The sequence below is a fragment of the Megalobrama amblycephala genome, linkage group LG2 (assembly GCF_018812025.1).
Source record: "Megalobrama amblycephala isolate DHTTF-2021 linkage group LG2, ASM1881202v1, whole genome shotgun sequence".
NCBI lineage: Eukaryota > Metazoa > Chordata > Actinopteri > Cypriniformes > Xenocyprididae > Megalobrama > Megalobrama amblycephala.
The window spans coordinates 9,945,466-9,959,267 of record NC_063045.1 but is presented as its reverse complement, the minus strand read 5'-3'; the positions used below and the strand labels follow the sequence as shown (position 1 = coordinate 9,959,267).

The window sequence follows — 13,802 nt, the reverse complement described above, 5'->3', positions numbered from 1 at the left end:
GGGGGTGCGGTGGTTGGATGTTGTGGGAGGATTCAAACAGATCAGATGAACTTGAGTGTCTCTCAAGTCTTTTTGGGTCAGGCTCTTCGCTAAACAAAATGTTTCACGTGTTTGTTTTGTTCTGTTTGTGCTGCTGGACTAGTAAGTTATAAAAGCATTTTAATTTCTTTCCACTTCACTGATAAAATAATAATAATAATGATAATAATGTTGATTTGGTTCAGATTAGTTCAGATTAGATTTGCATTTAATGTTCTTCCCAGATCAAATAAAACAGGAATTATTGTGAGACTTTTCAGAGCAAAATAAACGTGAAGTTACAGACAGACAACACTGTAAAGATTACATTTCTGGTTCATGCATTCTGTAAATTGATGTCAAAGCATTTTATTTTGCATTTCTGCTGCTGTTTGGGATGTTCAATTCACAGTTCACTTTGAATGTTCAGATTTCACTTCAAATATGTGAAATCTCTTTCTGTCCCTGTTCTCCAGGTGTGTTTGGTGATTCAGTGTCAGTGATGGAGGGAGATTCTGTCACTCTAAACACTGATCTTACTGAAATATGTGAAGACGACGACATACTGTGGAAATATGGAGCTGAAAACTCTCTAATAGCTGAAATCAATAAAGAGAAACAAACCTTCCCTGATGAGAGATTTAGAGACAGACTGGAGCTGGACAATCAAACTGGATCACTGACCACACTGGACACTATGAACTAGAGATAAATGGACCCAGGTGGTCATCAAAAACATTCAGTGTTTCTGTCTATGGTGAGTAGAGATCATTTTCAAAAATTCTTGTTTTATTAAAGAAATACTCATTGACCGATAACACACTAAACACTCATTAGAACACACTACACAAAATATAAGATTGCTGTAGATTTACCCATTTTTCTGTTTATTTTTTTCTAGCTCGTCTGCCCATTCCTGTCATTATCAGAGATTATTCACAAAATCTTTCGTCACCATCAAGCCAGAACTGTTCATTGTTGTGTTCAGCTGTGAATAGGGTTGCCACCCGTCCCGTGAAATACAACTGCATTAACAAGAATCACAGGTGTTAAAAGAACAAGGGATGCATTATTTGTTTATTATTGAATTCCTCACCTGATTTTCTGTATTTCCTGCAGATGCAGCAGATCCCAACCACAGCTACAATCACCAGAGATCCAGCAGCAGCAGAGATCAGCACTATGTTAAATAAAGGTAGACGCTGATCTGCAATGGACAAAATGCGTCTGTCAGTCTGACCTCGAACAAGACTGAGATCTCAGTGATGATTTATTTTAGAGTCAAAAACAATGATAATACGCAGCGTCTCTCACAAATGTCTCCATGGTTGCAAGGCACGCTCCATGGTTCACAGGCGGTGCGTAATATCATTGCGCCTGCTGCACCCATGGTACGGCAGCAAATTTCCTAAATTATTACACTAGAATGAGAGTATAGTTCCTAGCCATATCGGCCTAGAATATCGCAACTTTTCATTTTTCATCAGTCTTAGTTCACAATGTAACAACAGAAGAGTTACAGTCTATGGTTCAGACACAGGAAGACAGAACTCATTCAGCGCTGTGTAAACCAACAACACGACAAAAGGTGAGAAGCTGCAAGAAGTTGCAATCAGTGTGACTGAAATTTGTAGCATCAGACGTTTGTGGTTTATCGGCTGAACCGTCATTATCATTACCTCCACTATATACAGAGCAGATCAAAATAATATAGTTAAAGCTGGTGATTATTGATATCTGTTTATTGTGCATACATGTGAATGTCTTAAAGTAACATTAGGATACAAATAATTACTATGACCACAGAAGCATTAGAAAAATAATAAATTATTAATGCATACTGTAAATGTATCCCGTGTTATGGGAGCAATACTCCTTCCCTCCTTCCCTTGGGTTAAAAATGTAGCCTAATTAAAAAAAAAAAAAAGAAAAAAAGAATGTAACCCAGCAGATGGGTTGTCCATATTTGACCCAAAAATGGACAATGGGTTGGGTTGAAACACCCATGCCTTTTTTATTTATCATGCTGTAATTTTCGTTATTTTTCTGACAGCTAGGTGGTGCCAGAGCATTACTATTTTTTAATAGTAATGCTCTGGCACCACCTAGCTGTCAGAAAAATAACGAAAATTACAGCAAGTGTTCATTAAGCTGGCAACGAAATTTGGTTTTAATTTTACTTAACTGTTTTTACTGCCATTTTTAACGGGTTTCCTTTTACATATTTATTTAAGGTTTTCATATCTTGAAGTTTGTTTCTTTGATATTTTAATTCCATTACCCTATAGAAAACTGGCAGTGCACCTTGCATACTGAAAAAAAAACATTGTAATTATTACTTAAGTTTATGGAAATTTGGGGGGTTTTAAGAATGCACTGAAAGGATCCACTTCACAAAGCATTATTTTATTATTATGCAGAGACTAGTTAGTCTATTAGTAAAATCTGCTGATTTTAGCCATCTTTATATGCCAACGGTGACAGTTTAAAAATTTAAAAAAGCACTTCTGTTTTTTTGTTTGTTTGTTTGTTTGTTTTTTCTCAAGTCTCAAGTTTGCATGCCTGTAACTCAAGAAGTATTAAAGATATCCTTTAATTCTGGTTCTCGGCAAACTTTCCTTTTTGTATCTGCATTTTAAAGGTACTTAGTGGTTCAATCCCAGAGATATGGAGATTTTAAGTCTAATGACTGCTAATCGACACATAGGTGCAACATTACTTACGGTCAAAAAATTAGAGTACACAGTTGTGCTACATTGCTAATAATAGTTTCAAGTTCACACTTACAAATGATCAAATAAAAGACTAAAATATGCATATTTGGCACGCTTTCTGAGGGGAGGGCTCTGAGCTCGGAATTTGGCCCAAACCCAGAGTACTCCCCCTGTACCTCTAGCTGGGAATAGGAACAAGCTGAGAGTGAGGAGATGGGGTGGTGGAGGGATGCAAAAACCTGCAAAGGATCATAGATGAGTCGGCTATGAATATATATATCCTCTCAAGCTGATCATTTGAACATGCTCCTCTCGAACTTTGTTTATAAAACATAATTTAAAGTATTCAGTACTGAAACAAATAAATTACTTTATAGAAACTATAATAAGGTGTCATTGTAAAGGTTGGTTTGAGTAAATTTGAAGCAAAATTGTATTATTCTATAAATTTTTTTATTATTATTATTTTTTATGTTGTTCCTAATAGAGTTTGTGTTTCCTTGCAGAAATCAAAGACGGAGGCTGTGTACGAAAACGTGCCCAAAAAGCGATGATCAAATAATGTCTCTATTCAGATTTATTCTCTGACAGGATGACATTTTTTTATATATATTTTATTATATATCATACATAATTGACACTGTATCATGTAGTTCTGAATAGTTTCATCGTGTTTTGTGGCCTCCAGGACATACAATGTCATCCTGTCTTGTCATCTCATCAGCTACGTCTGGGTTTCAGATCTCCTGGCTCCTGGTTGTTGGGAGTATTGGCTCCTCCCTTGCTCCTCCCTCCATTGTTTCTGCCATGGGCCTTCGTACTAACTGTGATTTCCTCCTGACACCAAACTGCCTTTGAAACTGCCCTTTATATTAATTAAAGCTGCTGTATTATTTGAGCAGATACCTTTCTCTCGTCATCCTTTGTGAACCAATTTGTCACATATCTATTGCAATAAGACCTAAATCAAATCAAGCAAACAAAGGTGTATTACTTAATATGATAAAATAACAATGAATCAAATTAAAATGAATGGTTTTGGATTTAAAATCATAATTTCTAGTGAAAAGAATATGAAAATGTTATATTAGTGTGCATGAATAGGGTAACAGCCTATTGAGCAAATTTAAGTATCACATACTCCCACAGGTCAGAATACATTTGCTCCTAAAACTACTATACTATTGGCATTTTATATTTATTTGCATGCATTAACAATTAAACATATATTTTGTTATTTTCACTTGTTCGCACACTTGAATTATCAGTAATAGTTATCATTGTAGAAGTTTTCAGTTGTGGTAATAAAAGTTTTCTTGCAGATAAATACATAATGTCTGCACAGTCTTCTTTATTAACTAATGCTGGAAACTTGACCTTACATAATAATTCATAATGAAGCTCTGTGTGTCTAGTAAACACACTTGAACAAGCTAATCAATGTGGGCATATTAGAAACTTTCAGACAGGTGTTTTGGAGCTGGTTTGAGCTCAACTCTGCAGGACAATGGCCCTTCAGGACAGAGTTTGGAGACCTCTGGTCTAGGACATTATACTCCCCATATATTTTGATAAGATGGAGTTCATAAAATTGCAAAATGAATTACTTCTAGTATTTAAGTACATTAAGTACTATTACTCAAGTAAAATTGAAAAAGAGTAATATTTTATTAGGGTATTTAGTGTACTTTTTTTTGTACTTCTTCCACCACTGCCCACTTCGAACCTCTGTGCATTCCAGTGAATCACACCACAAGATGGCGTCATGAGCCATCAGAAAAATCAGAGTCTCTCTGTCATGTTTGCAGTTTGTTTTTTGGTTTTAAAGAAATTTGGTGTTTGTAGCGCTAAAGCAAATCCTCCTCCAAATGTGGAATTGATTATGGGCACTATTAGCCATCAGAATGTCCACATCAAATTTTTGTAGACTTATTTTAGTATACTATCCGGGTACTTTGGGGATACTCATTTCAGTGCACCTCCCCTTCAAAGATTCTCCCCTCAGTGCCCTTTTTTTTTTTTTGGTTTGGGTTTTTTTGGTTTCAACTGACCATTGAAATGTCTGTGCACATCAGTGATGGCAGTATGCAAATTGGGAAGCACCAACAGACTGTGTCCCTGAGATGAGATAACAAAACCAATACTGGGATAGTGGGGACCAAATATGGTTATTCAATGGCATCACTGTGAAAACCCACTTTTGGAGCCTTTTTTAAAGAGTGTATTAGGCTGTACATCATACCTCCCTCCCCATACGTATACAACCTAGTTATGATCATTCCATATTTTTAAAATCCCCTGACAATAAACAGCCCATACAAAGGGCTGGGAAATTATTTTATTGCTATTGCACATTTTTTATTCAAAATATTGAAATTTTTTAAAAATTGACAGTTTGACACTCCCATTTTGACTGTCTGTGGTCCAGTGATGAGGTGTCATCCCTTCTTTCACTGTGAGGTGATGCATAAATGCAGACGGGCAAAGTTGCTGCAGCTACACATTTGTTGCATCTCAAATCAGCTTGTGAATCACAATCCAAATGTGTTTTGTATGACTTTTTTAGTGCAGTTGATCACTGCTATCATTATGCATTTTTAATGAAGGCCAGCTAGTGAGTGAGAGCTGTATTGCCTCAGTCTCACCTCACTCCCCTGGCCTCAAAAGGTGCACCAGTGACTGGTTTTAAAGGAACACTCCACTTTTTTTGAAAATAGGCTTATTTTCCAACTCCCCTAGAGTTAAACAGTTGAGTTTTACCATTTTCGAATCCCTTCAGCAGATCTCTGGGTCTGGCAGTACCACTTTTAGCATAGCTTAGCATAGTTCATTGAATCTGATTAGACCGTTAGTATCTCGCTCAAAAATGACCAAAGAGTTTCAATATTTTTCCTATTTAAAACTTGACTCTTCTATAGTTACATTGTGAACTAAGACCGATGAAAAATGAAAAGTTGTGATATTCTAGGCCGATATGGCTAGCAACTATACTCTCATTCTAGCGTAATAATCAAGGAAATTTGCTGCCGTACAATGGGTGCAGCAGGCGCAATGATATTACGCACCGCCTGTGAACCATGGAGCGTGCCTTGCAACCATGGAGACATTTGTGAGAGATGCTGCGTATTATCATTGCGCCTGCTGCACCCATGGTATGGCAGCAAAGTTCCAGCAAACGTTACACAAATAAAGCTAAGATACAATGGTAACATGAGGGCTATTTATACACAGAGACTAATGAAACCTGGACCAGGCCCTCTCCAAAATAAAAACTCCAGGGGAACTTGGACAGACATGATGTGATGGGGCTCTTGGGTGAGGCAAACATAATGGCTGGAGACTTTTGCAGGCATGATGTAAAGAGGCTCAGGCATGGAAGCCATGACAGCTGAATGCTCAGGCACAACAGCCATGATGGCTGGAGACTCTGGCATGGCGGCCATGACAGTTGGAGGCTCTAGCTTTGCGGGCATGATGGCTGAAGTCTCCGGTGCGGCGACCATGACAGCTGGAGGTTGTCTTGATTGATGACTTATGCATGGCGGCCAACATGGCTGATGACTCCGGCGTGGTGGCCATCTTGGCTGATGACTTCGGCTATGACATAAAGAGGCTCTGGTTTGGTGACCATTTCGTGAAGAGTCTCTTGAGTGGCGGTCATGATATGAAGAGGCTCTGGCGTGGTAGCTATCTTGTCTGAAGACACAGGCATAGCGGCCATCTTGTACAAAGACACAGGCGTAAATGGCATTCTTGTCTAAAGAAACAGGCAAAGTGGCTATTTTGTCTAAAGACAGGCATAGCAGGCATGACGTGAACAGTCTATGGCTTGGCAGGCGAGATGTGAAGAAACTCTGGCTTGGCTTGACTTGACAAATTGAAACATGAATATAGCCCTCATGTTTCATTGTTCTCTTGTCTAGCTTTGTTCCCTGCAACCACAGCTGGTGAGTGCTATGTTCATGTTTGTTTGTTTGGTATTTTTTTATGTTTGGATTCATGTTGGTAATGTAAATAAACTGGACATGGGTTCTTCAAGCTCGCCTCCAGTGGACATTTATTACTCTATCATAAAAATACACTTACTTGTAGGTTTAAAATTCTACATATGGCACTTTAATTGTTCAAAAACTAAAGTGTGCCATGAGACACAAAAGTGATTGTGCAAAACACAGTGTGGACAGGTGGAAATATTCTCACTTAGATCAGATTCCAATCAGATATACAAATAATCAGATTTGGATTTACATTGTGAACATGGTTCCACTGATGTCAACAACAGGTCCCAGTGAGAACCTACTAAACCTTGTAAAATATGTAGTTATTGTCTTATAGTTGTGACATAAAAGGCATCAATAAGTGTGCAGAATGAAAGGTTGGACACCACAGAGTGTTTTCTTTTTTTTTCCTTCACCGTGGGTGGAAATTTCACACAGCCCCTTACTGAGACCTTGCCAATAGCTCTCATTTTACAGCTACATATTCAGTTAATTTATATTAAAATGTGAAATAGTATCAAGTAAGTGAAATATGATCATTGTGTTTCTATTATTTCTCTTACATCTCCCTCTCTGTCAACACTTTCTCATCATGGTTCAATGTTTCTATAGATTTAAGTGTCTAAGTTGTGCATAAAAGCAGGAAGAAGGCCTTTCACCTCATGCTCTAAATTTCTCTTGTGCACAAGCTGCTTCTTGTCCACCAAACAGACCAAACCATGTTTTTTGAAGAAAACAGACCACAGCAGCTTTCAGTTTGACTCAGATGATGAACCTCAGAAAGACGTCAAGAGATGAAGACATTTTTAACTTTGTATTTTGGATTTTCCATACACAAGAGTTGAATAAACAACAAATATTTTTAAATCAAAAGAGTTACATTTTAACACAATATTCTTACTTTTATGTGTTTAACACAGATAAGCTGAAAAAAGAAGTTAATCGATAAACATGAATAATGTCTTCCACCATTATGAACACTTCATGAATTTTCATATATATGTATTTTCATATATATATATATATATATATATATATATATATATATATATATATATATATATATATATATATATATATATAAAGACATCAATAACACATTCATAACACATTCAGAGCATGTGAACTAAGAGCGCCCAAAATGTGTGGTGGGAGGATCAAACACAAGACTGACAGCTTGATAGTTTTCAGCCGACAGTCTGATTAGACTTTTCACTGAACTATTTAAGGAAATGTTTCAAGGTTTTGTTTTGTTCTGTTTGTGCTGCTGGAGTCTGATGGGTAAGTTATAAAAGCGTTATAAAAGCATTTCTACTATATAATTTCTTTGGTTTCAGGGCAATCACATTCTGCTGTTATACCATACTCAAATGAATCGATATCATGAGATTTGCTTAATTTGAACTCAAGTCTCTGTCTTAATTGTAGTTGTAAATGGACATGCGTGGCTTTTATTGTGACAGTAAATTCCTCCTGCTCAGAAAGCCAAAACCTTCACTGTAACACTTTCAAATCCCAGTCTCTTTTGTTATTTTAAATATCTTAATTTCAAAACTAATCTAACAATTTCCCAAAAAATATTTTTTAAATACTCCTGTATCATCATAACTACAAATGTCAAGACACTTCAGTGGACAAAAGTTTGAAAACCTACGATCCAGTCAGCCTGTTTATCTATTGATCTCAGTGGTTCTTTATTTTAAAAAGCTGTTGAAATTTTTTAGATGATGTGATTTTTTTTACTAGAAAATTTTAAAACGACATATAAATATCAAATTATTGGTTCATTCCTTGTCTGTCTTTTCGTTTCATACTTTTTCAATTTGATTTTGTGCCTTTGCTGCTGCTCTGGATGCTGCTGCTCTAGACTAAATCTACTGCTGATTTCAGGCTTTAGAAACCATTAGAAGCTTTAATATGTTCTTGTATGTTCTTCAGGTGTTCGTTGGGGCAGACACAATTGAAAAAAAGTCAGTGATGGAGGGAGATTCTGTGCTTCTACACTCTAATATTACCGTATTACATGGACATAATGTCATTTTGTGGACATTTGGAGCTGAAAACTATTCAATAGCTAAAACTTTAGGAAACAAAAAAATCGTTTCTGCTTTTAATGGTACTGATGGGAGATTCAGAGACAGACTGAAGCTGGACGATCAAACTGGATCTCTGACCATCAGAAACATCTCAACTGAACATGCTGGAGTTTATCAACTAGAGATAAAGGGAGCGAAACATTTGCTGCGAAAATTCAATGTTTCTGTCTATGGTGAGTAGAGATGATCAAGTCCTGTCTTTTATATATTCTTATTTTATGAACATCCACATATATATTCCACATATATTTTATTAACTATTTACATGTGAAATTATTTTATAATTTAAGATTATAGACACACTCATTTATCCATATTCCTCTTATTCTCTGATGTTTTTCAGCTCGTCTGCCTGTTCCTGTCATCAGCAGTAACTCTTCACAATGTTCTCCATCATCATCATCATCATCATCATCATCAAATTGTTCATTGGTGTGTTCAGCTGTGAATGTGAGTCATGTGACTCTCTCCTGGTACAAAGGAAACAGTTTATTGTCCAGCATCAGTGTGTCTGATCTCAGCATCAGTCTCTCTCTACCTCTGGAGGTGGAATATCAGGATAAAAACACCTACAGCTGTGTGCTGAACAATCCCATCAGCAACCAGACTCAACATCTGGACAACATCACTCACCTCTGTCACACCTCATGTTCAGGTTTGTCAATGCTGATATTAGAGTTTATTTACTCACCTGACCTCTGTGTTTTGTTGTAGATCAGACTGACATATTTTTGTCCTTACAGAACCAGACCCAAACTCTACTTCACAACAAGACTCACCCATAAAAGTGCTGATTTCTGCTGCTGCTGGATCAGTGTTGATTGTTGCAGTCATTGGGATCTTCTGCATCTACAGGAAATGTAAAAAAACTGATCAAGAAGGCAAGTGTTACCTACTGCTTTTTTAATATATAATACTGCTGTATTAAACATTTTATAAGTATCTTATAAGTTTAAAGATTCAGCCCTCAGCTGGTGTTCAAATGAACATTTCTGTGAATGATAATGTTTCAATTTGTTGAGCTTCAATGTAAATTATGAGTTAAGAATATTGTCCTAAATATAAATATAAAGCATAGTCTGCTAAGGGCTTTTTATGTATGTGTGAAACCATTATAATGTCAAATCCATAAATGCTATTTAAAAAATTGCAGTATGTTCTGGGTTTGAGTTTTACTTGAGTTGATATTATGTTAGTTTTTCACTGTTCCCACAGTTCACTCAGTGTGCCGAACTCAAACCCTCTTGTAAAGATTGATGTATATGAAAAGATTACCACCATGCCTGTTTCATTACCCAACACCATGTGGTTTATTATGCTCACACCATGCCTCCCGCTCTCACTTCCTCTGCCTGTCGTATATATTGTCCAAGAAGGCCATTTTTAAATACACTTTCTGTCCCATATTGGGTAATGTTCACACCATGAATGTTCACGCCCAGTATGAATAGCTCCATAGAGAACACATGGTACTCTCTTCCCCAAGGCTCTGTCTTGGCCCTCAGGATCTCAGGGCCTCATTTATAAAATGTTGCATAGAAACAGTCCAACATTTGATGTTACGATCATTTCTCATTACGATCAAGTGCGTGTGATTCATAGAATGAAAGTACACACAGAAAACGAGTGTACGCCTGTCTTTTAGATGTGTTACGGCCAGCTCGTTTCAAGCCACAACATAAAAAAGGGATGACAATACCATGTAATCAATACAAATTAATTTATTGATTTAACAAACATAACAATAACAAAATAACATAAGTCTAGGGAAAAATAAAGTATCAAAGGAAATAACAAAATAACAATAACTAAATCTTAAAACTACAAGATATAAGAAATGTATAACTAAAGAAAAAGAGAGAGAGAGAGAGAGAGAGAGAGATGTCAAAAGCAGCTCCTGGGAGAACCACCCCACCAAGAGAGCTGACCTCAATGAACAACCCTGAGTCCTTATATAGTCTACACCCCTAATCGTTATTAATTAATTAGTAATCAGTTAAAGAACTCCCAGAGTCTGCCACCAACAGGTAGGGAGAACACTCAGGGTCGTCACAGATGTGAAATCTGTAAATCACAAATGATCTTGAACTTGCACACAGCTGAATAGTTTCAGTTCCCTGCATTGTAAACGATAACTAATTAATGTCATTTACATGTAAAAAGATCACCAGTCATCGTCCAAATCCTTTAATTTAGAATGCGAGCTGCAAGAATAGCTTAGATTTCCAAAAATCTGCAGTAATCTGACAAGGAATAGTGCATACATCTGGTCAGACCCTGACGTGGCGCTAAGCACTTTCCATGTCAAAGACCGTTTTTTTATTAAGCGTTGGCATATACAGTACAGTCCAAAAGTTTGGAACCACTAAGATTTTTAATGTTTTTAAAAGAAGTTTCGTCTGCTCACCAAGGCTACATTTATGTAATTAAAAATACAGTAAAAAACAGTAATATTGTGAAATATTATTACAATTTAAAATAACTGTTTTCTATTTGAATATATTTCACAAAGTAATTTATTCCTGTGATGGCAAAGCTGAATTTTCAGCATCATTACTCCAGTCTTCAGTGTCACATGATCCTTCAGAAATCATTCTAATATGCTGATCTGCTGCTCAAGAAACATTTAATGTGTACAATTGTACAAAATATTTGTGTACAATATTTTTTTTCAGGATTATTTGATGAATAGAAAGTTCAAAAGAACAGTGTTTATCTGAAATCTAATCTTTTGTAACATTATAAATGTCTTTACTGCCACTTTTGATTGATTTAATGCATCCTTTTCATTTCTTTAATTTCTTTTCAAAAAAATAAAAAATAAAAATTCTTACTGACCCCAAACTTTTGAACGGTAGTGTATAATGCTACAGAAGCTTTGAATTTCAGATAAATGCTGTTCTTTTGAACTTTCTATTCATCAAGGAATCCTGAAAAAAAGTACACAACTGTTTTCAACATTGAAAATAATCATAAATGTTTATTGAGCAGCAAATCAGCATATTAGAATGATTTCTGAAGGATCATGTGACACTGAAGACTGGAGTAACGATGCTGAAAATTCAGCTTTGCATAACAGGAATAAATTACTTTGTCAAATATATTTAAATAGTACACAGTTATTTTAAATTGTAATAATATTTCACAATATTACTGTTTTTTACTGTATTTTTAATTAAATAAATGTAGCCTTGGTGAGCAGACGAAACTTCTTTTAAAAACATTAAAAATCTTAGTGGTTCCAAACTTTTGGACTGTACTGTGGATTTAAGCGTACACACACTCTAAGATCAAATCTGTGCATATACACGCTTTATAAATGAGGCATCTGGTCTCTTCAGTTCTTCCTGGGTTTCCACCTCTACCACCTCTACCGCCTCTGTCTGTCGTGCCCCTGGGGTCAATTGGACTCCATATTATCAATTGGACTCCAGGGATTCACCATGGCTACTCCCTCCATTGGCTCTACTGTGGACCACCCAAGGAGCATAGGGTGCTTCTCAATATCCCTCCTTTCCCTCGCTCCTCCGTCCTCCATCCTATGACCCGGAAACCTATCGAGCTCAGCCATCTTGAAGGACATCTCAATTCTCTAATTGCACCATCAAGGAGGTGAGGATCTAGGAGTGAGGAGGCTTCCTGAGGAGTCATGAGCGAGGATACACATGGTGCATCCTTTGCAGAAGTCGTTCTTGTCGAGAAACCTGACGCACGCATACATTCTCCTCCCCCTTCATATATGTCACAAGAATTTAAATGTATGCTTTAATGTATGCAGTTTAAATGAAACTTTACATCTCACACATTTCAACGGGGCATCTTGCTTTATTAATATTTCTTACATACTTTTTTAAATAACTAAACTTTAACAACATATGGGCAGATCCCTCGAGTGCAGCTGATGACGCTTTGAAGTGAATGAAGAGAATTGAAGAAAATATAATTTCACTTGATTCAATTCCTCTGTCCTCACGTCTTTTCCTTGTGTCCTTCCCTTGCATCCTGAAGGGGTGGAGCTAAGACGTGAGGAAAGGAAGCGAGGAAAGGAACCAAGGATGCACAAATAAGAATTGAGAAGCACCCAGTGTTTAAAATCATTTCCTGGATCCTCCCTCTTCCTGGATTGTCACATCTGTCATCTCTGTGTCCTCCTCCTAAGCATTTTTATTATTTCAGTTATTGTTCTATACAACAATAAGCAATGCTTCTATTGTGTGTTTCTGCTACTTCTTCAGCTTGATCCAGAGATTCTGTACTCTTTCAGAAGATGCATAATAGCGCCCCCTACCATATAATAATGACAACATGAATTACTGTTAAATTCTGTCAATGGAGGTGAAGCGTTGTATCATAAAAACGGGAAAAATTTTCAATGGTGGGGAGTTGTCGGTTGTGATTAACTGATCTCTTTGAGATTATAACAATAAAACTCAATCTATTATTATGTATCTTTAAACAGTTCAGACTCGTAACGAAGAAATAACTTATGCCGAGACAATGTTCTACATAAGAAATTCACAAAAACTGGTAAGTTTAATCTCTGCATTTAGTCTGTGTCGCTTTTGTCTTTGTCTGTATACCTACTGTATCAATCACACCACCGCATCACATCAGATATTTATAAAAGCTATAACTATCACATTATTAGTGAAAACTTCACTAGCAATATGTTTAAATAACTGTAAAAAAAGTCCTTAGTCAGTAAACATGATTAAAAAATTATTAAAACAAAAGAAAACATTTCCACACTAATTCAACAAGACTAGAACAAAACCAAGTGTGTTGTTATTGCTAGCAATGACAGTCAAACCTGCTGTGTAACACCATGACAGCATTTACACTGTCCATCGTTGTTGTTACAGCAAAATCACATAACAGATCTGATTTTTCTATAAACATTGCATCATTATTATTTCACACTGAATCTCAGTCAATCTTCTGGATGCTTTTTTAACATTTAAAATAATATAACTTAT

The 13,802-nt window shown here is 36.3% G+C and overlaps 1 long non-coding RNA gene across 1 annotated transcript; it reads left to right on the top strand.

The window, feature by feature from the left end:
• The first annotated feature begins 390 nt into the window (after nucleotides 1-390).
• On the top strand, nucleotides 391-3,672 carry LOC125262819. Its single transcript, XR_007183617.1, has 4 exons — nucleotides 391-775; nucleotides 920-1,064; nucleotides 1,138-1,606; nucleotides 3,239-3,672. It is a non-coding gene; the product is annotated as an uncharacterized LOC125262819 (long non-coding RNA).
• Nucleotides 3,673-13,802: the final 10,130 nt, after the last annotated feature.